The sequence below is a fragment of the Schistocerca americana genome, chromosome 4 (assembly GCF_021461395.2).
Source record: "Schistocerca americana isolate TAMUIC-IGC-003095 chromosome 4, iqSchAmer2.1, whole genome shotgun sequence".
NCBI lineage: Eukaryota > Metazoa > Arthropoda > Insecta > Orthoptera > Acrididae > Schistocerca > Schistocerca americana.
In genome coordinates, this window is record NC_060122.1 from 215,490,158 (window position 1) to 215,516,654 (window position 26,497).

The 26,497-nt window shown below is 42.6% G+C and overlaps 1 protein-coding gene across 1 annotated transcript in view; it reads right to left on the minus strand.

Annotated features, from left to right (window-relative positions):
• LOC124612850 (glutamate receptor 1-like) overlaps positions 1 to 26,011 on the minus strand; it is a 502,148-nt gene extending 476,137 nt beyond the window's left edge. The window contains exon 1 of the mRNA XM_047141279.1: positions 25,931 to 26,011. The gene's annotated coding sequence lies outside the window, so the exon portion shown is untranslated. The remainder of the gene's footprint in view (positions 1 to 25,930) is intronic.
• Between the last annotated feature and the right edge of the window lie 486 nt (positions 26,012 to 26,497).

Here is a 26,497-nt window from a genome sequence, read left to right on the forward strand (position 1 = left end):
GAGCGGTCTAGGGCGCTGCGGTCATGGATTCTGCGACTGGTCCCTGCGGAGGTTCCAGTCCTCCCTCGGACATAGGTGTGTGTGTTTGTTCTCAGGATAATTTAGGTTAAGTAGTGTGTAAGCATAGGGACTGATGACCTTAGCAGTTAAGTCCCATAAGATTTCGCACACATTTTTGTGAACAAAACATGCCACATCAGAAACAACACTTTTCTCCGAAGGAGCCCAGCATATCAATCGCGACTTGTGGCTTAACATTTTCCTGATGATATATGACGTGTCGAGTTGCCAGAATTAGAGATTAGGGGCGATATCTCTCTCAAAGTAAACGTCCTGATGTATCGATTACTACCGGTGGAGTCGAGTCTGATGCTGCGTCTAATCAGACCCAGAATTATCACAACTGGCGATTGTTCACTTAGTTCACAGCAATGCCAGCCGCTGGAATGCGGTCAGTGCGGTAGCGTCAAACCCGTATCTCTTCGGCCCTCAAGGGCGCGATGAAACTGTATTCTTCAGAAAACACTACGTACACCTTCGTAGGTAGGTGGACATCCACTATACGATGAGATCACAATACGGCGTCACGCAACCAGTCATCACTTACGCAAGATCCGCTTATGTCCACTGATGGATCAACACAAACATCACCGTCGGTGAAGCGCGTGATGCCTAAACCGAAGTGTCATAGAATGATCGACCCACTTGCTGGAGGCAAAGATTTCTAGTGCTTAGCAGCTTACCAACGTGCTCTTTGATGTCGCCGGGGCCGACTGGCAAGTGCTCTCACATTTCCAATTCGTGTATCGCTATTCACAACCTGCTCGTGGCTTCACATCGGCATGCCTAACTGCACAGGAGAGGGAGTGGTTTGAGGTTTGAGCTGTTCACACGCCATCTCCACACTCCACTTCTTTGAAATGTTAATAACTAACTCGTGAAACATTTCTCTACTCACTCTCAGTGATTTCGCTCAGCTCATCGCTGCACTAGCTCCAAGCTGGGACGGTAGCATCTGTCTGTACAGCCTTCAACATGAATCTGTATTTGCTATTTTAGTAATGCCAAGGTTGATTGATTAACGCGGGAGCTCGATCAGACGGGGAAGCTGTTTGTGATTTATAGGTATGTAACCTTTTCAGTCATTAAAGTTCCAAATTAAAATTTAGTTTAACATTACATTGGACGTCGTATTGTGACTATGGCAGTGATTACATGAGATACTTTTCTTAAATCTACGAATCAGGTAACTTGATGAAGTCATTCTGAAATGGAAGAGAACTTGCGTTTCCGAGAATAAATTAGCTGGTTTATTGTCTGAGAGATCTGTTTATTTTATATACTATGCCACTGGCTGCCCGTCTGACGTCCTTAGATGAATGTTTATACCGAGAGAATTACTTAATGGTATGTACTTGAAATTTCCACTCTTAATATATAGTCAACTATGAATGTGTGATTTGTCTTGCATAGAACAGAAATACTTTCGTAAAGCCATGTTATACGAGGAGCGAAGGAACGGAGGCGGACTTCACATCTTACATCCATTTCTAAACCTTGCGGTATGAGTAGGAAGGTACTTTCTGCAACGCTATCACTTCGTTCTTTTCCAAATATATGCTCTAATTTCTCTGATTTCACCGACATGATTATTTCTCAAGTATATGTGTGACGAAGGAACGTGATTTATAATTCTTGTTGGAATGTACATTCTCAGATCTCCAAATGTAAACATCTACTTAATGCGTACTACATATATTGTATCATCGGCCACAGGAGACGTGTATCTTTGCTACTGTTGTGGTTCCTAGACGATGCCTTGACGAGTCGTGGTGCTGTGCTTAGATCTCTTCTATATCTCTATTGCTCGTAACTTCTACGTGTCCCATACAACCAAGTAGTTTTCATGAATCTATTAAATGAGAGTATTGGAAGCTGCCTTAGTTTTGGGGAATCAAGTTTCTGTAGGATCTTCCCAAAGAATCTCAGTGATACGCAACTTCCCTAGTACAATTTTACGTTTATTTTAGTCAGATTAAATCGATTTGGACCTATACTTATACATATTGTACATTGTTTCGTTGTTTTCATTAAAAATCGAGTAACTGAACAATTGTAGAGGATGTCCGGGAAGTAGGGACGAAAATTAAAGTGCTGTAGAACATACAAAATTTACTGAAAATGTAACTTTTTTACAAACACATTGACTTACGCCTCCCATGTATATATGAAAAATTATGTCCTTCATATGAACATCCAAGGGCTTGCTGCAAATAGCAATGCGTTCGTTACAGTTCTCGATGACGCGTTCAAAAACATGGAATGCCATTAATAACCCTTTGAATTTCATCCTTCAGTTGGTGTGCTGTTTGTGGTTTGTTTATGCACACCTTTGATTTCACAAATCCCCAGAAAAAGGTCACAAGGCGTAGTTAAGATCACTTGGTCTGGTAGGCATTCCTGGCTGCCACGCAAAGAGATAATTTTTTTAGGAAACTTTTCACTCAGCAGAGCAATCGTTTCACGGGTTGTGTAACATATCGCACCAACGTGTTGAGATCAAAAATCGACATTTTCATCAATAATAGGGAAAAGCCTTACAGAAAGCCAGTTTTGGTAATAGTCGCCGTTCACAATGACGGGAGCTCCTCCGTCATTTTCAAAAATGTGCCGGCCGATCATTTCTCCCGCCCAGAAATCACATCACATAGTCGTGCGTTGTGGATGCATCTCATCTTCCACAATCGCTCTCGGATTTTCGTTAGCCCAAACTCTGCAGTTCTGCTTACTGAGGTTCCCGTTGAGATGTAAGTGAGCCTCATCTTAGAAAATTATTCTTTTTGTTAAGTTCTCGTTCTCCGCTTATCGAGCCAAGACACATTGAGCAAATCTATGTCTCTTTCCATGATCTACAGGCTTCAACACTTGCGTGAGTTGAATCTCGTGCGCATGTATTTTCAGACCTTCTGCAGGGATCTATTGCAGTGAAATTCAGTTGAGCTCGTCGGCAAACCGATTTTCTGGGGCTTACGGTCACATTGTCAACTATGAGAGCAATGTTTTCTTGCGTTCGAACAGAACCCGGTTGTCTTGTTTTCTTCATGTTTGAAACAGAACCAGTGGTCTCAAACCTCTAGATCAATTTCCGAAGTGACAATTCGGTTGGAGCAGCATTAATTCCAAGTGTCAAACGCAGTTCACGAACGGTTGCCGTAGGACTTTTACTATTTTTGTCATAACTTTATATCACTTCAATATTTTGCTCAGTTGTCATCTGCCCCATGTCATAAGTAAACATCAAACACCAATGTTCACCATGCAAAAGCTATCAGGCTACTAATTGGAAGGATCGAAGATAATATGGCTCAAATGGCTCTGAGCACTATGGGACTTAACTTCTGAAGTCATCAGTCCCCCAGAACTTAGAACTGCTTAAACCTAACTAACCTAAGGACATCACACACATCCATGCCCGAGCCAGGATTCGAACCTGCGACCGTAGCGGTCTCGCGGTTCTAGATTGCAGCGCCTAGAACCGCTCGGCCACTCCGGCCGGCTCGCAGATAATAAACATGAGAAAACCACGACTGCCAACTGTCATATAACAAAATGACCCAATTTCAAATTCGTCCTTACTATTTAGAGGGTGCACCAAGTATCGATTATCACCCCCTCATTCTCTCTCTCTCTCTCTTACCTAAAGATCTCTTACCTGATGATGCTTCGATTGCTCTTGTAGTCCTTATTAAATCGGTGGTTTCATAGTAAACAAGTCTCTAGGGCTTTAAACTTAATAAACTTTTACGTTTTGTTCTTTCTATTTGGAAATCTGTAATGATATAAGTAGGGAATTATAGAACCAGCAGAAATAAAAATGAAACATTAAATATGCTGTATATTAAGATCGAACAAAACATGGAAATTTTAATCACATATATTCACGTGACTGGACCACATTGTTCATTTGAGTCTTCTGGAACACACAGTATAGTTTCCGACAGTGTCTGTTGTGATCAGACATGATGATAGTCTATCAAGCGAGCAGTAGTGAAGAAAAGGAAAGAAAGGTTACTGACCATCTGAATCAGCTTGACTGCTTGTTTCTCGGAACGAAAGTGAAATCGGTATGAAGTTACTACTTTCTGCGCGTGCCATCATGTGTCACTCTTGTACGGATGAAATACACACACTTCGTTGATAAGTCGGTAATCTGGCTATCCATGGATCACATTCACCGTTAACTCTTTATAGCAAAGATGGACCCTGTGATTAAGCTGATAGAAGCAGCTCCGTGTGCGATAATAAACAATGCACCAGAATACGATGTAGCAGATTACTTCGGTAGTTACTCTCTTGGAAATTCGCAAGTTCTGAGAAGGAAAATACATTCAGCGCCAACTAAGAACTAGAAAGATGTCTTATAAAGCATCTTTCATATGAATGGTCAGGAAGCTTATAGAGAAAAAGATGTGCAGTTAGTTAGTAAGGACTTTGTAAGTCGTAAAATGAAACATATTTTAAAGTACTACGGTTATTTCACTGTTTATGCACATTCGTCCCGTATTGTGAACCGAACCAGCTTCTGTTACTTTAGATTAGCAAGTAAATCATGCAAGTGTAATCAAGCAGAGTTTTCTAGTTTGGTTATCGTATTCATTTTATGAGCTTATGCTTTCTCTTCTTCAGATCTAATTGCTTCTGTTACCGTGAACAAATGTCAACTAATTTGTTACAGAAAAGATTTAAATGGTAGGCTTTATACCTATACGTGTATTTAAACGCTCTCTTATCCGCAGCTATTGGCGTCTGTAGAGCTACTGTTACCTTATGCTGGAAATTTCTGCACAAGCTCTCATGTGATACCACCCTCGACAAATAAAAACAAGTCACCTATAATACTAACCCAAACACTTACAATTTTGATTACATGTGTGGTTATCTTATATTACAACACCATGATAATTGCTCGTGGTGCATTTCTACATGAGTGTTGTTAATTTTGAAATGCTGGAATTCTAAACAATCTTCTGCTTTTTCCTCTACACTTGTTATTTCGTGATTATTTCATTGATATTCGTACACACGTTGGAGAGATAAATGTGTGACTTCTTAAGCACTGTGCTTCGTATAATGCTATATCTATATGGGTGAGGTATGACCACGACAGTTTGCCGTATACTGCTGAGAAAAACCTCATCACCTCCAAATAGGTTACTTTGCGCAAAGTTCCCTAGATTGTATTAGCCTATCCCCTACAGCCGAATGTGCGACTAAGATAATACTGTAAACTAAAGCGGGATTATATGTGAATAAGGTATAGAAGCAAGATTATGGTCTAGTACGCCACCAATGTCTAGGTCGTCAGAGATTGAACACCAAGTTGGTAGGAAAGGATAAGCAGAGAAGTTGCCCAAATACTTCAGCCCAGCATAAATACACGGACATTAAGTGAACAGTGGAAAATCGCCGTCTGGCAGTGGCTCCAAATACGAGTACTCAATATATCCCTCTTTAGCAATGAAGACTACATTCCGCCACTTATTTAAGATTCAGCTCTGATATTTCTGCATATATGGCATTTGATGATTTCCTCATTGTCTTAAGATGGACAGACTATAGGCTCTTTGTCAGTAAGGTGAACAGGACAGCATCACCAGTATGCAGTTTGTCGAGGGAGTAAAACACCCCAGAGCAATCGTATGTTCATTACACAATTGAGGATTCTTGTGCGAGGGGTGCATACACCTGTGGAATGTTTGGGCAGCTCCAAAAAAAATGGTTCAAATGGCTCTGAGCACTATGAGACTTAACTTCTGAGGTCATCAGTCCCCTAGAATGTAGAACTACTTAAACCTAACTAACCTAAGGATATCACACACATCCATGCCCAAGGCAGGATTCGAACCTGCGACCGTAGCGGTCTCGAGGTTCCAGACTGTAGCACCTAGAACCGCTCGGCACTCCGGCCGGCTTGGACAGCTCGTCCCATCAGTAAACAAGCCTTAAAATCGTTATCAAATGGTGTCTCCCGTCTACAGTACATAATTATTTATCAAAAGCTACTCTAAACAAAATTGTTATTTGAGGTTTCGAGATATTTAGCTTAAATTACATTACATTAAAAAGTAAACTGCTTTTTACCTTTCTTTGGTGTGCACACTATTTTAGAGCTTAGTACTTATGATACAACAATAATATAGCCGTAATCATGCCGTTATCATATTAATAAAAACGTATTCGTAGATTAGAATACATAACGTAGACGCTCATATGAATAGAAAGTGGGACAAATCGTTACAGCCAGTATTGGGAAAAATATAGTTTGAAATAACAGTCTTAGAAAAAACGCCTACCAATCTGCAACAAAAACATGGCAATGGGGCTGAGAAATTGTAAAAAAAGATATAGATTTATGCAAATAGATGTCTGGAAGGAGACGCAAATACTGAAGAGCTCCCACAGGCCTATCTGCATACAATAACTTAACTGGTAACTCAGCTATCACCATTTTTTTCTGAAGAAAGTGCTTTTGGTGTATTGAAACTACTTATTCTATCGTACAGGAGATCTTTCTTACCACTCCTTACCATTCTTTTGATGATGATTTGCATCCGCAGCAATGCCAGTTCCAATAAATATGCCACGGAAATTTTTCATTGGAAATATTATTGCGGAGGTTGGAAATACCGCTTCAGTTGTAAATTACTTTATTTTCACACGACCGGTTTCGGACTGTTATAAGCCCATCCTAAGGTGTCGTACTGGAAATAGCAAAAGATGGGAGATAATTTTCGGGCTAGGTGCTATGAAACCTATGTCAATGCGCAAGTGGCACCAGCCAGTACTACGGACGACTGCTTGGGTAGGGAAATATATACAAATGATATCAAGACACTTTCGCTGTGCTGTGGTCCCCGAGCGCAGAACAGGGAGTAGCGGATAACATCCGAAACGGGTCGTGTGAAATAAAAGTAATTTACAACTGAAGCGGTATTTTCAACCTCCGCTGTGATGCTGAGTTGTGGATGTTCTGCCAACAGGATTGTTTGTGGAAATATTATTGGTGTATTCAAGATATACCAACAGGTTTGATTGTCTTTCTTTGAAATTGCTTATTGGCAACACTGTCCACTCTTAAAGACTAAGGCTTTATTTAAAGAAAAGTAGAAAGTTGTTCATTATTTTTCAGTATCATGGGACATATTTAGCTATCTCGAATATGTGCAAGACAGGTTTAACTTAGAAAAAGAATGAGTAACAATGTAACTCATTTTTCACAGTAACAATTTCTACAAAACTTTATTTTTTTCAGATTTAATCACATGCGCGTTCTTCCATCTGGCACTATGCTCCTTAATTGTATTGAAGTAATTACGCAACGCCACTGTATCATTCAGCACAGATGTGGACGTTATTGTTGAGACTGGCTGTATATTGGAACCATCATCATAATCTTTGCGTGATACTTCAGGTACATTCATGGCTTGTGAAACTGCAGTCCTCAAAGCGTCTAAAGGTTTTCTTTTGTAATATGTTTTCTTTGTGCCACTACGTCCTAAATTTTCGCGTGGGAAATGTTGAAGTGGGCATTCGTAAAATCTGGGAGGACGGCTGTTCGATTATCCTCCCGGACATGCTGATTAAGATTTTCGGGTTTTTCCTGAAATTGTTTGTTGCAGATGTCTTGAAGGATACCCTGACAAGAACACGGCTGATTTTCTTCCTCGTTCTTCGGCAGTTCGTCTCTGTGCCCCGTCACTAATGACCAAGTCGTCGACGGGATGTAAATCCTCCACTTTTCGTCCTTTTCTTCAGCATGGGACTATGATCACAACGAAATTGCAGACATGTTAGTGAGTTAATGTGGGTCTGCTGGTAATCTTTTCACATTATTAGGGATTCCATACCGGTACCTCTATCGCTAAAAACTCCTAAAAGTTCAGTTTGCTGTCCGACTACTAAAAATACTTCTTCTCAGGAACGAGTGTATGAATGAAGTTGAAATTTATGTCACATATTATTTAATACTCCTAGGTGACGTAATGAATTGGAGCTTGTAATGGAACACTAAGCAACAAATTGCATAAAAGAAATTTAATTTCTTTACCTGTTTCGGGCACTTAGCGCCCTTCTTCGGAAGGTCATTCCTATCGCATTATTTACGTGTGTCAACAATAAAGTGCATACAGCAGACTTGTTGACTCCCGCAAATAATGCGTCAGGTACAACCTTCTGAAGAAGGGCAGTAAGTGGCGGAAACGGATAAAGAAGTTAAATTTCCTTAATATGACTATTGCTTATTACTTCATGTATACGACTACAGAAGTTGAGGATGGATAAAATATTGAAGTTTCTAATTCAATGCAATCACAGGACGCAGGAAATTACGGCACACATTTTCGTACTCAAAAACTAAGTCATTAAAACCTACAGGATAATTCGCACTGACAATCGTGAAATTTGGCAAGAAGCAAGAAGTAAAATAAAAAGAGCGTAAACTGTTAATTTGTAAGTATACACACGAGAAAAATATTTTTGTGGTCATTTATTAACCTACCGTCTGTGCGTCCTTGTGATAGGAGCTCTTTTTCTCAGACGTTATCTTCCCTACGTCGGTATCAGTAACAGACGAAACTCGTTGAGATACTTTTCTACATTGTTGAAGTGGATATTACCCCAACAGTAATTCCAAGAAAATGTGAACTTGGACTACGTAAAATGAAACTTCCTGGCAGATTAAAACTGTGTGCCCGACCGAGACTCGAACTCGGGAGTCCCGAGTTCGAGTCTCGGTCGGGCACACAGTTTTAATCTGCCAAGAAGTTTCATATCAGCGCACACTCCGCTGCAGAGTGAAAATCTCATTCTACGTAAAATGAGTTTATCGCAACGGAAAACAGTTGATATTCTGCAATATTTTGACCCTTGTACTATTTGAAATAGGTGGCGTCGACCAAGTTATCCGGACATATTGATCGTGTCCTATAACAGAAGACGTTAACATCCCCTGGCATTAAAAGTGGTGTTTATCGCCAGTTTTAGCATACAAAGTGTCTGCCATGTAAGCAGGAGATCCCGGACATGTCCGAAAGAACAGATACCATCTTAGTAAATATATAGTGAAGGCTCACCGGCCACTTGACCATCTTCTTCTTCTGTGCGAATGCACAAACAGTGCCCGAACTCTTACGGGAATCGGCAACGCGCCGCGAGTAATAAGTATAATGGGCGGGGGCACTACGAATGTATTGCGGGACAATGCGTTGAGCAAGTGGGTTTCGCGGGAGGCGTGCCAGAGATAAATCCCTGCAGTCGCGCTATCCTCTGTGTCCTCGGTGGCTCAGATGGATAGAGCGTCCGCCATGTAAGCATGAGATCCCGGGTTCGAGTCCCGGTCGGGGCACACATTTTCATCTGTCCCCGTTGACGTATGTCAACGCCTGTAAGCAGCTAAGGGTGTTCATTTCATTGTAATTTAATCTACGAGTATTTGGAAACGTCTGATATCAACTTGAAAAGTATTCCCTAGGCATGGAAACAATAAATATTCCATACGCTCCTCTCACTAGGGGTAAGATAGATACTGCCTACAGGAAAATTAGAGAGACCTTTGGAGATAAGAGAACCACATGTCTGAACATCAAGAGCGCAGATGGAAACCCAGTTCTAAGCAAAGAAGGGAAAGCAGAAAGGTGGAAGGAGTATATAGAGGGTCTATACAAGGGCAATGCACTTGAGGACAATATTATGGAAATGGAAGAGGATGTAGATGAAGATGAAATGGGAGATACGATACTGCGTGAAGAGTTTGACAGAGCACTGAAGGACCTGAGTCGAAACAAGGCCCCCGGAGTAGACAAAATTCCATTGGAACTACTGACGGCCTTGGGAGAGCCAGTCCTGACAAAACTCTACCATCTGGTGAGCAAGATGTACGAAACAGGCGAAATACCCTCAGACTTCAAGAAGAATATAATAATTCCAATCCCAAAGAAAGCAGGTGTTGACAGATGTGAAAATTACCGAACCATCAGTTTAATAAGCCACAGCTGCAAAGTACTAACACGAATTCTTTACAGACGAATGGAAAAACTAGTAGAAGCCGACCTCGGGGAAGATCAGTTTGGATTCCGTAGAAATACTGGAACACGTGAGGCAATACTGACCTTACGACTTATCTTAGAAGAAAGATTAAGGAAAGGCAAACCTACGTTTCTAGCATTTGTAGACTTAGAGAAAGCTTTTGACAATGTTGACTGGAATACTCTCTTTCACATTCTAAAGGTGGTAGGGGTAAAATACAGGGAGCGAAAGGCTATTTACAACTTGTACAGAAACCAGATGGCAGTTATAAGAGTTGAGGGACATGAAAGGGATACAGTGGTTGGGAAGGGAGTAAGACAGGGTTGTAGCCTCTCCCCGATGTTATTCAATCTGTATATTGAGCAAGCAGTAAAGGAAACAAAAGAAAAATTTGGAGTAGGTATTAAAATCCATGGAGAAGAAATAAAAACTTTGAGGTTCGCCGATGACATTGTAATTCTGTCAGAGACAGCAAAGGACTTGGAAGAGCAGTTGAACGGAATGGATGGTGTCTTGAAGGGAGGATATAAGATGAACATCAACAAAAGCAAAACGAGGATAATGGAATGTACTCGAGTTAAGTCGGGTGATGCTGAGGGTATTAGATTAGGAAATGAGACACTTAAAGTAGTAAAGGAGTTTTGCTATTTGGGGAGCAAAATAACTGATGATGGACGAAGTAGAGAGGATATAAAATGTAGACTGGCAATGGCAAGGAAAGCGTTTCTGAAGAAGAGAAATTTGTTAACATCCAGTATTGATTTAAGTGTCAGGAAGTTATTTCTGAAAGTATTTGTATGGAGTGTAGCCATGTATGGAAGTGAAACATGGACGGTAAATAGTTTGGACAAGAAGAGAATAGAAGCTTTTGAAATGTGGTGCTACAGAAGAATGCTGAAGATTAGATGGGTAGATCACATAACTAATGATGAAGTATTGAATAGAATTGGGGAGAAGAGAAGTTTGTGGCACAACTTGACCAGAAGAAGGGATCGGTTGGTAGGACATGTTCTGAGGCATCAAGGGATCACCAGTTTAGTATTGGAGGGCAGCGTGGAGGGTAAAAATCATAGGGGGAGACCAAGAGATGAATACACTAAGCAGATTCAGAAGGATGTAGGTTGCCGTAGGTACTGGGAGATGAAGAAGCTTGCACAGGATAGAGTAGCATGGAGAGCTGCATCAAACCAGTCTCAGGACTGAAGACCACAACAACAACAACGCTCCTCTTGCCACAGAAAGGCGCAGCCATTTGCTGCCAAACAAATATTTACCTGTTTTTGGGCAACTGCTTCTAAAAATGACAAAGAAGCATTAAATGATACCTTCAAGCACGCACGTAGCAGTATGTGATGAGAAATTACGACACACTCATTAATGGATTAAATCCGGTTTTCACCGGTCTCGTGGATTGATCTTAGTTTCTTAGTTGCTAGGTATGGGTTCAGATTCCATATCCGTCAATTATTTTAAACACACAGGAATAGATCTCCTTTTTCTCTAATAATGCCAAGTGAAAAACATCAGGCTGCACCGTAGCTCAGAACCCGCATTATTAACATCATATCCCTTCGCTACCGGCTGGGACAGAGGCGGAAGTCGAGGTAATCAGAAACTCTGTCAGCAGCGAACTTCCTTATGACAGAAACTTTATTTTATGTAATGAACCAATGGTCACTTCAGGCCTCTTGTTTTATTTTCATCTGACCCACAGGGAACGACATAGTTCGGTCATTTCGTTGTTTTCCCCCAGACTGCAAGCTCCTATAAGTCTTCTCGAAACCCACATATGTGGCTCGAATCCCGGTCCAGCACAAAAATATTAATCGTTTCCTTTCTTTTCAAGCCTCGCATATGCACACCGAATTACTAGTGATAAATAATTTTCGTTTTTAAGGGCTCTTCATGTGTTGTCAACAGTAACAATAGATGCCTTTATTGCTCGTCAAACATGCACACATCTAACTGTTAGAGAACAAACAATTCGCGGATAGAAAACAACGGCGGTAGGTGCAGGGTTCGGTACTCGGTCAAGCAAAATATTGTATCCTCATTTCAAATTAGAATATCTCTCTGCTGGTGAAAAAATTCCATATCTAACATTAGATTTTACTTAGTTAACAATCTCATCACGTGCTAGGTTCGAATCCCATCACAAAACTTTACACCATAGCGCTCTGTTTTAAACAGGCGCAAGCTTTGTTACCTGAAGCTACACTCCTGGAAATTGAAATAAGAACACCGTGAATTCATTGTCCCAGGAAGGGGAAACTTTATTGACACATTCCTGGGGTCAGATACATCACATGATCACACTGACAGAACCACAGGCACATAGACACAGGCAACAGAGCATGCACAATGTTGGCACTAGTACAGTGTATATCCACCTTTCGCAGCAATGCAGGCTGCTATTCTCCCATGGAGACGATCGTAGAGATGCTGGATGTAGTCCTGTGGAACGGCTTGCCATGCCATTTCCACCTGGCGCCTCAGTTGGACCAGCGTTCGTGCTGGACGTGCAGACCGCGTGAGACGACGCTTCATCCAGTCCCATACATGCTCAATGGGGGACAGATCCGGAGATCTTGCTGGCCAGGGTAGTTGACTTACACCTTCTAGAGCACGTTGGGTGGCACGGGATACATGCGGACGTGCATTGTCCTGTTGGAACAGCAAGTTCCCTTGCCGGTCTAGGAATGGTAGAACGATGGGTTCGATGACGGTTTGGATGTACCGTGCACTATTCAGTGTCCCCTCGACGACCACCAGTGGTGTACGGCCAGTGTAGGAGATCGCTCCCCACACCATGATGCCGGGTGTTGGCCCTGTGTGCCTCGGTCGTATGCAGTCCTGATTGTGGCGCTCACCTGCACGGCGCCAAACAGGCATACGACCATCATTGGCACCAAGGCAGAAGCGACTCTCATCGCTGAAGACGACACGTCTCCATTCGTCCCTCCATTCACGCCTGTCGCGACACCACTGGAGGCGGGCTGCACGATGTTGGGGCGTGAGCGGAAGACGGCCTAACGGTGTGCGGGACCGTAGCCCAGCTTCATGGAGACGGTTGCGAATGGTCCTCGCCGATACCTCAGGAGCAACAGTGTCCCTAATCTGCTGGGAAGTGGCGGTGCGGTCCCCTACGGCACTGCGCAGGATCCTACGGTCTTGGCGTGCATCCGTGCGTCGCTGCGGTCCGATCCCAGGTCGACGGGCACGTGCACCTTCCGCCGACCACTGGCGACAACATCGATGTACTGTGGAGACCTCACGCCCCACGTGTTGAGCAATTCGGCGGTACGTCCACCCGGCCTCCCGTATGCCCACTACACGCCCTCGCTCAAAGTCCGTCAACTGCACATACGGTTCACGTCCACGCTGTCGCGGCATGCTACCAGTGTTAAAGACTGCGATGGAGCTCCGTATGCCACGGCAAACTGGCTGACACTGACGGCGGCGGTGCACAAATGCTGCGCAGCTAGCGCCATTCGACGGCCAACACCGCGGTTCCTGGTGTGTCCGCTGTGCCGTGCGTGTGATCATTGCTTGTATAGCCCTCTCGCAGTGTCCGGAGCAAGTATGGTGGGTCTGACACACCGGTGTCAATGTGTTCTTTTTTCCATTTCCAGGAGTGTATATTAAACGTTTTCCGTTGTTAGTTAAAAGGGACGTAAGGGTCTTAACAAGATTCCATGCAGAGCACAGAAATGTTCAAGTTCAGGTCTGTTAACTGGTGATGGTGAAAAGTTCGATATTCGACAACTCTTCACGCCTAGTTCGCAATGACGAACATTACTATGCTCTAGTGTTGGTCATTCACGAAAGCTTTGCTTAGTTCCAATGGCTATAGGTGCTTGGTTTCAATACAGATGCAGAACAAAAATATTCGTCATGTTGTTTAAGCTTTAGACATAGCGGGATAGCCGAGCAGTCTAGGGCGCCTTGTCACGGTCCGAGCGGTTCTTTCCGTCGGAGGTGAGAGTACTCCCTCGGGCATGGGTGTGTGTGTGTCGTCTTTAGTTTAAGTTAGTTGAAGTTAGATTAAGTAGTGTGTAAGCTTAAGGAGCGATGACCTCAGCAGTTTGGTCCCATAAGATCTTACCACAAATTTCCCATTTCCCATATGGACAAATAATTGCTCAGCCAAGGGTACAGAGAGATTACTGCAGATACGATGTTAATTTTGAGGTTTTCATCGAGCCCTTGCCGCTGTTAACAGCTGGTTGGTTCAAAATCCAGTTTATGACAAACCACTCATACCAGGAACGACTTTTCACAGGTGTGGGATAACGTTTTAAACACCAAAATTCTTCCAATTATTAGAGAAGCTTGACTCAAAATTTCGTGTTTTCAAAAATAATTCATTTTGCCCAGAGATTGGTGGGATGACTTGTGACGGAGTTTTTCAGCTTAGATTCTAGTGTGGGTGTAATTATTTAGAAATGTGACTTTCTGTAATAAAACTGAGTTCATAAGCGTTAAGACCGTCTCATCTCCAATGACGCGTTTACTAGAATTTGAAACATCATGGTACTGACTTCATCTGGATTGATTACCTTAGAGAAAAGTGTTCTCTAGTGATCTATTGTGATATCCAATGTGTATAGTCATTGACTGTACTGCAAAGAGGTCACAGGATCTGCAAGACAGCTATGTTATTTGGGCTGAAAGCAAATCAGACGGTATGCGATTCATGTCGTTCAGGTAGTTTTGGGTATGACCTCCTGAGCACTTTAATTCGTTTGTAATGCTGCCGAGATGACGATCTCCCGATGCTAGTAATATTTCCTTGAAGATTTTGTCTCTGTGCAGCTGAGTAAATGCAATTTACGTTAGACTATATTGTATCCTGAGCTGCTATAGCGTTACGCTGCTGGTAGTAGTGTAGTTTCACCATCAGAAAAGTAAGCGAACACGTAGTGTATGTAATCTTAATAAACTGAGACGAAATATTAACACATTTAAACCTTTAAACACATGTATGATATCACTTCAGTTCTCACTAATCACTTTTAATCAGTCAGAATGCGACATGAGCTTATCTGCCCAAGACTGGAAGATAGATCGAAGACACAGTGACGTTAAATGGAATACTTCTATAGGCTACAAGTAAATATTTGTGCATCACTAGAGAGAGACATGTATGTTTTAAACTAAAAATGGGATGAATAAATACATGGTTGAGATCTAATGTAGTACAAACACTCTGAATGGTTTCTGATTGCATACAAAAACGGTGTCAAGCGTCTGGTGGTTTAAGGGGTCCGTTGCAATTCCTATGAATATAGCGACAAGTACTGACATTTATTGCCAGCAACGCAAACGCGTTATTACCGTCTCTGATGAAAAACGACCGAGTGAGCAGCATAAAGTGCTGCAACTATACGACACTGCATGAACGCTTGCCAATAACATGACGAAAGCAGTTATCCAGTAACTTGGTTAGGGGGTGTTTCACATATGTCGCGCCCATGTTTCCACATTTTCAGCTTTTCTGCACTTTATGGTCCTACAAGGACAATCAGTTACCCTTGATGTAGAAATTAATATTTTTCTGTGTAACAAAATGGTACACCTACAGCAGTTCTTGCGATTTTATTTATTTTATGGCTACAAGTACGCTATTTTCAGGCCTCAACTGACACTGAGTGAGGTTATCTCCTATAATGTACACGATTCCATCAGTGGCTATCATCTATGAACTGACTTTGGTAGCCTACCTGTAAAAACCATGTTGTGTCTCCAACCATCACACAACATCGTTGTTACAGGTAGTTTGCGAAAAGGAGTTCATAGATGTTGGCCACTGATGGAATCGTGTGTACGATTGGAGATAAACCCTCAGCGTCAATTAAGACCAGAAGATGGTGTACAGAAACACCAAAGCTGGTAGCCATATAATAAATAACATCTAAAAGACGTCTGTAGGTGTTCCATTTTATAACATAAGTGAACAGCCGAAGTCTCTCAAACCTCCAATCAGAAAAATGGACCTCCATTTTTTTTTAAATTTTATCTCTGTGGTATGATGTCGTTCGTCTTTCCGGGAAGGTCGGTTTCACCATCCGCAATGTTTTAGCCATATTTCAAAAATTTGTGTCTATTTTTCAAGTGGTGATGGGAGCCAACGTGATGAATCACCACGTAATTTACCTATTCCGCCTGAAACCTGTTATCAGACTTGTTGCTGTGTCATGATGTTGCAATTTCAAATATTTCGCGCTACGGCTGTGTGTACAGTCCCCTTCGTCGCCTAGTACAAAGTTTGACATTTAGAAACGGAACTCATGAACGCTCTTCCAGGTAGCGCAAATATAACACCGCCGATACTGGTATAATTTTTTAATCCGGTTATAGTGAAATGTCAGTCGTTATTAACAACAGCCTCCAGCGTCACGACACGTGGGCGTGGCAGCCTGCCCGCGAATAACCATAATGACCGCGGACGCACGTGCGTGCGGCCACGTAACACGCAGCACTTCCGAAATTCGCGCTGGGCCGTGGCGAGATTGTACCCGCGACGCATTTACATCGAGCGCAGAGGAGCTGTGCTCTGGTGAGACGACCGAGGAATAAAATGACAGAGAGAGAGAGAGAGAGAGAGAGAGAGAGGGAGATCGGTGCTTCACCTCTCCCATTTGCCTTGACTCTCGGCCAATCAGCGAAGCCCTTTGGGCGACCCCGCCGCTAGCTTCGCCTCGGCCCGACTGTCGCAAATAAAATTACTCGCCCCCTGACACTGGCTGCGCCGCTCCGCCCCGACGAAAGAGCCGCCGGCCGCGTCTTTAGCCGCAGTTCTGCTCCTGCCGGCTCGTCACAGTCAACTCGTCCTCGTGCCTTTGTGGCGGGCGACAGGGAGGACTTCTTTCGAACCGGCAGTTCCTCCACCCTTAATAGAGACACGAAACCGGATGACCTCGAAGGGGAAGAACACTCTGGCCCTACATTACATGTTTTCGTTACACGAGACGAGGAATTATCAATTCTCCTCCCATCTAATACACCAGATCATGCATATAAAATTGTCTTTGACGGGGTATGGAAAATAAGACCAAATTACGTTAATAGAAATTGTAAGTATTCCATTCAAACTTCGAGTTTACAAACAGTAAGGGTTCTTGAAATTGCAACGATCGAAGATTAAGGCCCTGTTGGCGTCCGTAAAAGATTATCTTAGTTTGCGTAAGGCTGGGGTCTATCGTATTTCTTCCAGTTGTGGTATGTCATATATTGGTCAGACAATCAGGACTGTGGAAGACCAGTGTATTGAACATAAGCGTCACACACGCTTACAACAGCCGAGCAAATCCGCTATTGCAGAAAATTGCCTTGACATCGTCATCCTATGGAATACAACAACACGGAGATTCTGGCTTGCACGTCCAGCTATTGGGACAGTGTTATTAAGGTAGCTGTTGAAATCAGACTATCAATCAACCTTATTAACAGAGATGGTGGATTTTCTTTAAATGCTGCTTGGAATCCGGCTCTGTCTCTCATCAAAAAACAGAGGGGCATAATTAGTGCTACCTCACGTGTTGATTAATAGTAACTATCGATATTTCTGATGTTGGTTATCTTTGGTTGTGTTGACACTTGTTCTGTGTGTGGCGTCTTCCTTGTTTCTCCTCTGTGAACCGAGTTATTAAATTTGCTTGCACATTTTTTCTTCCTTGCAATTGTGCCTTGAGAATGGCTGGGTGCGCTCCTGTCGAAATATCGGCGGTGTTCGACGACGTTACCCGGCAGCAAACCCGTAAGTTATTTGAACATTCGATTCGCCGGGAAAAGTTAAGGTCTCACAGGGATGTATGTGTTTACATCCAGGATTTACTTCCAAATCTCTGCATCGATTTTAACCAAACTTTTCACGGAAACAACAGGCCTCACGAATATCATCACTGTGGGGTTTATAACGGCCTAACTCCAATATGAAAGGAAATGGGGCAAAACTGTATTTTTTCCTGGTCCTTGCGTAGAGGCTGCCCTGCAGAACAGGCTTTTGTTGGAACATTACCAGCCTGCCAAATCGACCAGACAAGTAGGGCAGCCTACATGTCAGGAGCAAGATATTGTTTCTGGGCCCTGCCATGTAGGCTGCTTTTCATGACAGACGTGTTGTGTTCTAGTACTGTTGGCCTGGTTACCCGCTTTCCATGGCGACCTGTATGAGAGTGACAATACATGACTATCGAGGCCTTGACGTGAAGCCTTCCCTGCATGGCAAGCATGTTATAGGAGCAGTATAATTCTGCTTTATTAAACTTGTATACCAGCAGCTATACATATTGATGAACACAATAGAGGAGGGATTGAGATGGATAGAGGAGAGGATGGACGTGTGGGGGAAAAGGAAATGGATAGAGATTGGGGCGGAGGGGAGAGGCATGTAGCAGGGGGAATATGTAGATGGGTAGTGGGCAGGTTGAAAGAGAAAACGGGGAACTGGAAATGAAAAAAAAGAGAGGGAGGAGAGAGAGGGAGGAAGATATGGTCAGAGATGATGGAGGAAGTGGAAAGCGAGGTGGAGGTGGAGATGAAGAGACAGAAAGAGTGGGGAGGAGGCGTTAGAGGTAGGATGATGAGGACAGAGAGAGAGAAAAAGAGATGGACAAAGACAGGATGGAGGAGATGTGTCTAACACATATGAGGGCGAAGCATTGGGGAAAGGGTTAGCGCATTAAGAAATTAAAGTCTCCTGCGAACTTTTTCATTTTGTCTGTGAAGGTTAACCTCAGGAAGTACGTTAGGGACTTAGAAACAGAATGATTCACAAAGAAAGGTGGTGTATACAATTTACTGTTTATAGTAACAATCAGTGTGTAACATATGTACTGTTATCTGTTCCATATTTAACTGGTATTTGGAGTAACATCTTGTGGAAATGATGGGAGTTATGGACTAGTCAGATAGAGAGGAGGCGGCATCCGCTTGGAAAAGTGGTACTTTAATAACCGCTGAAACACCCGAGAACAGCGAATGTTGACCAGATGCCGTACCATATATTCTGTACATACTGTAAATTGAAGTCACCAGCTAAATTTTTCAGTCTGTATGTGAGGGTTAATCTCAGGAAATACTATAAGGATCTCAGTATGGTTTTCACAAGTAGACAGATTGATTCAAGTAGAAAGTTTATGTAAACCACTCTATAAAAGTTTACAGTGGAGGTGTTCTGTCTGCATACGAAGACCAGTCTCAGAAACCACCGCAGGAATTTCGATACGCTCTTGACTAACAGATAAATTGGTTAATGAAGAAGTTTTGTGCATATTATTACATATTTTGCACAAGTTGTCAGGCGGTAGATATGTACTTAGTGTTGCGTATGGGTTCCCAATGTAGATCGCGAGTAAGTTACAAAATAAATAATATTCATGTCATCCGGACGCAACAATTTACATTTAAGAAGTCAGTGTGGAAACGAGGGAAAAATTTGTCAAAACGTTGATCCAAAAACGATGTGTCGGAGAGCAGTCTGTTGCGAAGGGGATACCATGACGACCAGATAGAAAAGCCAATAAGGATGTTGTGATAGAATCCATACAGTAAATAAGTCGCATGAGTGCTATTAACGAAGAACGAAAGTAGTTCTTGGTAGTTTGTTGAAACGAAAAACGAGAAGGATTGATGAGTCACCGAAAAAAGCCGGTTTATTATTTCGCATTTTGAATTAATTCGCTAGAGAAAGTTCTAAATATGTGAACAGATCATGCAACGAGTATCTGACAACGAGCAATATAGGATTTAATAAGAAACAAGCTTAGTTTTTAACGTCACGTTGACATCATCGCAGCTCTTAAGGACTGCGTTCTGCCTCAGTTCGACAGAAGTGGGTGGAAGTGTGTGTGTGCGTGTGTGTGTGTGTGTGTGTGTGTGTGTGTGTATGTGTGTGTGTGTGTGTGTATGTGTGTGTGTTTGCGTGTGTGTGTGTGTGTGTGTGTGTGTGTGTGTGTGTCAGAGAGAGAGAGAGAGAGAGAGAGAGAGAGAGAGAGAGAGAGAGAGAGAGGAGAGAGAGACAGAATGGGCCGCTGAGAATTGGGCGCGCTTTCACCTGAAACCAAAAACGCGGTGGGCAGACAGACTCGTCGTGAGCCTCTGTTCTGCCTCCCTTGTCCAAAAGACCCACCTAATGTCCTACAATGCTGGAAACTATTACATCTGAAATTTAATACTGATGTGTGTACAATGCTCATTGGCAAGTGATTCTGTAGCACCTCTCGCAGAAGGCGTAGTAAGTTTTTATTGTAATTAGTACATATTATGCACTAAAATCTGGAGGAGCTTCTTGCCGCAAGAAATATTTTATCACATTAACATCGCATGAAAAAAATTCATACGCAGTACATATTACGCTTGTCTCTTACAATAGGTGCCACATTCATTATCTTCTCTCTGCTTAGTTTATTTATTTTGTTTGTTAGCCAGATTTTTAAGTTCATCAAGTCAATATTCTCTTTTGATTTACTCGTATTTTTCATCATTTTTGTCTAAATAAATAAATTGATAATCTTCAACTCTGCGTTACATCCTTCAGATCTATTTGATTTTACACTTTCAACTGGAGTTGCGGGTTTTGTGGCTTCTGTAGACGATTCGTCAGGTAATCTACTTTACGCACACTCTTGTTAGAAATTTGAGCGTCTTTTCTCACCTTTCAACGTCAAAAAACTTTTTGTTGTCCAGAACCACAATGGAGGGCTTCCTTTTTGTTATTTAGTCAATTAATTCCTTGATATCAAGCGGCATTACATCTTTATCAAATTTAACCTACGTCACTACTTCTGAAACTGTTGTTTTACTTTATATGCCTAAGTGCATTTACTTGGAACAGAATTAAAGATGTAGAAGTGCGTAGTACCCATAATAAAGGCCATGATATGATGTCCTCAACACGCCGTATCCTGTAGGAAACCAACTTGATCATTTCCTTTAAACTGGCTTCACGTATGTGATATAACATTTCTACGTATATCATCAGGAGGTGTTTAAAGTTTCTAATGCTCCACTAATCGTCTGCAACGTATTTGGCAGCGATAAACTCAAGCATCGCTGCCACTTCAGTCAAGTTGTAAGTGTAATAAGTGAGAAAACCAGCGAATTAATATTCCTCTTTCTTTCTGAGTACATGGAAAGGTGGGAGACTGATCTGTTCCATACCACAAATTCCAGTACATCTCTGGATTGGATTTCAGCTCAAATCATTATCTACGTGTTAACGTTTACGTTTGTTAGCGGATTTTGTGGGCATTTTAGAAGATCCATGTGAAGAGCTGTATAGAAAGAGCTGCGTTGCGTTCAGCGGCATTCCTTGTGGCATGGGAACTCATGCTAGAATCATTACATTCAGCGCGATAAATATACAACTAGCTATTCTGCATTTATGCAGACGAGGTGATTTGGAATCGGTGACCTGACGTTTCCGACTCACTGCCGGAGTTATCTTCATGCAGAAGTCTCCGATAAATAGGTACATGCCCGGGATTTTATGCTCTCTCACCTCCCTAGGGAATTTTGATCGACAATCGAGTACTCGACTTATAGTTAATGATTTTCGTTACTTGAATGTCTACACATTTCCTAAGTGACAACAGCGCATTAGTTCGTTGCACATTGCGTGCATGTACATCAGTATGCAAATATCCCCAACATTCTGAGAATTTGTGTAACATTGCTAAATAGGGTGCTACTAGGACAGTACATTATCCAAGCCATCTGCATAGAATAAAAGTTAAGGATTCTTAATGCCCCGAAGAAGCTTTCGAATAAGCTGGCCTGAAGAACATAATTGTGGCACAAAAACCTTGCAGGAAAGAGCAGGAAGATTTACAAAAGGAAAACAAGAAATAAGAGTAGCACTCCGACTTCAGTGTATATTCTGTTACTTGGAAAAAGTTATGCAATTTACAAATCTTCAGTGTTCTGTTTGTTTCAGGCCAATGTACTTTTCTTGTTTTGCTAATGCCTGTGTCCTGCATGTTTTACAGGGTCTGCATGTTTAAGTCAGATTTGGCATGGGTAATTTTAAGGGGTGGCCGGATGCCTTCCTGCCGCCATCCCATACCCCCCCCCCCCCCCCCCCTCAGGATGGAATTGGTGGACCCCAGCTGCCTGCGTCTAGTGTAAACCACGGAAAGTGTGCAAATGTCTTCGAGGCGTGTAACTGAGGCGGGGCGTGGGGACCAGCCAAGTATTTACCTAGTGGGATGTGGAGGAAAACCGCCTAAAAGCCACCTCCAGGCTGGCTAGCACACCGGCTCTCGTCGTTAATCCGCCGGGTGGATTCGATTCAGAGCCGGCGCGCCTACCCCGAGTCCAGGAAGCAATGCATTAGAGCTCTCCGCTAACCTGTAGGGTCAGGTCAACATATTTTTCATAAATTAATAAATACTCCCGAACCATTCAACCAAACAAAACAAAGTGTAAACGAATTCTACTGTTTGTTGTTGGTAGAGAAGAACTACCAGTAAGTATGCAGCGTTGATACAATGTCACATTTTATGCTTTTACTATCAGTGTTGTTAAATACGCTAGTTCTTTAGTCGGATTAACCGAGGCCAAGAAATATGGGATACGTTTTAGTTACACGAAGAGGTATTGTCATTAAAGAGTAGAAACTCTGTCCTCATTTGTTAATTGGTGAAACTATGAAGACACTGTCAGATAAATAAGATTTGATTTATCTAATGGTTATAGATAAGCTGAACATTGAGTACATAATTCCTGTAAGATGAAATTTCATCCAGAAACTGCCGACCTCTGGCATACGTAATTCTTATTTATTTATGTGGCGTGGAACCAGTTAATTTAAACTACATCCGTGTGGAACGGATCGTGTTGCAGTGATTGGAGCTCACTGAAATTAACAGAAAAGTAGAAATATATTTTTAACACACGACTACTTAAACCGAGTGAGGCTACGCAGTGGTCAGCGCACGTGACTCGCATTCTGGAAGACGATGATTCGAAATCCCGTCTGACCATTGACATTTAGGTTACAGTGGATTTCTAAATCCCTTAACGCAAATTCCGGGATGGTTCCTTCTGCATTCTTCCCTCCTCCGGGCCGTTGTCTAGTGCCGACGTCTTTGACGAGACGTTAAACACTAGTCTTCTTTCTTCGAATACTCAATAGTCATATGTAGGAACATGTTACGTGCGAATGAATAATTCAGCTCCACTTGATCGTGTGGGGAAGCTACTAATGTAAAGAGGAGTCACGCTTTCTTCAGTGACCGAGTATTTTTTATATTATCTATGGTTTCCCAAAGTCATTCCAAACTAATGGCTGCGTGATCCTCACTAATTTGGACCAGCGACGTGTTTTCTTTGGTTGTTATTATCCAGCTTTCTGAAATCAAGTAACGTATGACAGTCATTTCATATTATTAATGTAATTTTAATTTTAATTTTGGTATTTTATAATCTACTGCTTTTTACTTTAAATGTCTATAAATCCAATGACATCCATTAGATCATGTTTTTTGGCGTACTAATACTGGTAAAACTAAATTAAATTTGTAAAAGGTATCACGGATAGTATATCCAGAACCGGTTCATATATAGAAAAGAACGGTTCAAACACTGAAATGGAAGTTTAGGCAAGTAAAGTCGCGAGAACATCATTGTACAACAACTTCTCAGAGCATTTGCAAATAACAGTCTTATGATGCAACTTGAGTTTCGAAAAACAGAACTGTATTTGAACAGACAGCTTTCCAGAGCCCCATTAGAAGAAGAATATTTTGATACGATGTTTGTTGCCGTTTCCCGTGGGGCACTGAGCCAGAAAAGCGGAGTTCGTTCATGTAAACATGAAATAAAGTGATGTTTGTTTGGAGCCCCAGCATTTTTAAATTATTCTTTCAATTTTCGTAGAAGTCAGGAGTAATGAATTAAGATTGTGGCACGATACAACATGCCCACGGCATCAGATTCCAGCGTTTATGTTTCCACCACGAGTAGTGCGTGTGCATCGTCAAAAGCAACAGAATAGTTACTGAACCAAAATATCTGTCCCATCAATTTGGATCGGCATTGGAAGCTTTGTACAGGAAGCTACGCTGTATAAAATGTTACTAATGACTGTATGACACTTCTGTTATGGAATGTCTCTGATGACCTAGACGACGACGTCACAAACAATTATCGTTGTGGCTTCCATCTTTTGCTAAAAGACATTGATGCAAGCTAGCGTGACGAAAGCGAGGGTGTTGTTTTGTAATAAACATCAATGAAATTCAGTCATTTGACTCCGCTCAGAAAGTTACGATGATTACGAAAAATCAAACAAATGACAGGAGTTGCTGTAACACGCAATGCGTGGTAACCAGAGAACTCCTTGAAGATCATAAGAGAGCAGTAGCTTGCTGTATGTTCGTCTCATCGCCTCGAAATGCCACAAAAGACTCTCTACTAGCATCACCGGCATAACGGATACAGGAGGGAGATTGACTTGATCACAACCTCAGGAGTATTACCGAGACCGGATTTCCCTGCTCGTGAGTGGAGCGTACTGCGTGTTTTCGATCAGTGTCACTTTTTTTATGAAACGACTCGAGTAAATACTCGTAATTGGACATCGGTAAGGAGCGAGGCAGCACTGCAGTGTACCCCCACGTATAGTGTTCAAACGGTATGGGAAACCAGGGACAAATTAAGAGAAAGAATGAAAGTATAGGGAGAAAGAATAAAAATTTAACGTTTTACGCTGAAATTGTAATTCAGTCAAAGACGGCAAAGAATGTAAAATATCCGTTCAACACGATGGACAGTGTCTTTCAACAGGGTTTTATGATCAATATCAAAAGAATTATGCAGGCGACGCTGAGAAAATTCATTATGAAATGAAACAGTACAACTAATAAGCGAAACTTGCTATTCTGACACCGAAGCAGTGTTTCCGGGAAGTATACGAAGTGTATCCTGATGAGGTGTGAGGCATGTGCAATTAACAGAAAAGAAGTTAATAGATGGTTTGTAAAGCAAAGTGAACATAAAATAGATATTTGTTAATACTGAATATAAATTTTAATATAACGAAGTATTTTCTGATATTTGAAGTGTAGTCTAGTATGAGAGCGAAAGTTGTATGATGGATGAGAAAGACATTAGCAGAAGGTTTGGAAACTTGGTGTTAACGAAGTAATACTTAACATTAAATCGTCATATCGAGTAATTGATGAAGAAGAGAACATCGGAGAAAGAGCGCTGTGTACAGGCTGACTAAAAGAAGAGATAGGTTGCTAGCATACCTTAGAAAGCATCACGTAATAGCTGCTATCGTAATGGGTAGTCAGGAGGGGCGGGGGGTTGGGGGGAGGGGTGCAGTGTGGGTGTTAAAGCTGCTTTTTGAAGACAAAAGCTTGACTAAAATATGCAGGTAAAAATGAGCAAGGATTGCAGTAGTTATGGAGATATGAAGGAAGATACGTCATACTGGCTTTGGGTTGAAGACCGCAACAACAACAATAATAACAACAGCATCCACTCATTTCTCCATCGTTTTATATTACAGGTGGCTCTTCGCTGCTTCCAAGTAGTCCTACATCTAGTACAGACAGTGACAAGACAGTCCACTTGGAAAAGATTGTTGTTTACCAAAGTCTTTCCCATCTTTATGCGAATTGGCGTTATCTCTGATTAACGCTCATTCTGGAAGAAACGGCTTGTAGTTCAGCATAAAATTTTGTGAAATGCTACACCGAGCAGCGAAATGTAACAAGTGTAGGAAAGTGTTATAATTAACGCCCAGCCGCACTCAAGTAGGCCGTTAACCGCTGCACGTGTACAGAGCAAACTCGACGCAGCATTACGTCGCGAGAGCAAGCGCAGACATACTCACCGATTGGGATCTTCTCGGCAGGCGTGTGCTCGGAGAGGACGAGCAGGCAGAGCAGCGCGGGCGCGTGGCGGGCGCCGAGGAACGCCATGGCTGGCGCCGCGACGTGCTGGCGTCGGCGTCGGCGTCGGTGTGCCGCCCCGGCGGCGACTCGCTCAGCGGACACTCGCGCGGCTAGCCACTGCCTGACGTCATCCGCGGCCGCACAGCGGGATCTGCGCGCCCCTCGTCCCAGCAGCAGCGGCGGCCGCTGGACCGGCCGCCGACCACTTCCGAGAACATCCGAGCGCTTCCGACATGCCCCCGTAGCGCCGCTGCCGATAGAGGGCGATCTGACGAGTAAAGGGGGATGCCTCGTTGCTGCCGGTGGCTAACTGCCGAAGAGACTTTCCACTTTCGACCCGAACGCGGCAGAAAATGGGTTGGGAAATTGTTTGTTCCTTCATCCACAGCTGCCTGAATAACAACTAATTGAAATAATTTATATTGTTTCTGCACTTATAAACAAAACCACGATCAGCGATTTCACACCTTCGTAGTCGCCACGAGCACTGTGCCGTACCAAACGTG